Raw genomic sequence first — 405 nt, 5'->3', positions numbered from 1 at the left:
TTTGTGACGACCAGATGCTTCAAAGGATTCTTTCATCGGGAACTTTTGAAGAACTTTTCTTAAAGAGTTCGTTCAGAAACTTGTGTAGAAACTTTCTTAATGAGCACTCGACAAACACATTTTGAGAACATACACAAAGTCCCAGCTATGGACCTAGTGCATCATCATAACTGAGGTCTCTTGCATTTCCCTACAAGTAATCAGATCTCATATGGAGATGTTTAGTGAAGTAGAATGGACAAAATCGAATGCAACTACACAACAACTAGTCTGTAACTGTCGTTCGGAATCAGTTTTGCGCAGTGTTAACTGAAACATGGATATCTGACTCATACGGAGTCCGTTTTGGCTCCACAAGTAGTCAAAACGTTTGTGACGACCAGATGCTTCAAAGGATTCTTTCAT

Source organism: Triticum aestivum, chromosome 5D (genome assembly GCF_018294505.1).
Source record: "Triticum aestivum cultivar Chinese Spring chromosome 5D, IWGSC CS RefSeq v2.1, whole genome shotgun sequence".
NCBI classification, from domain to species: domain Eukaryota; kingdom Viridiplantae; phylum Streptophyta; class Magnoliopsida; order Poales; family Poaceae; genus Triticum; species Triticum aestivum.
This window is presented reverse-complemented; position numbering follows the sequence as displayed.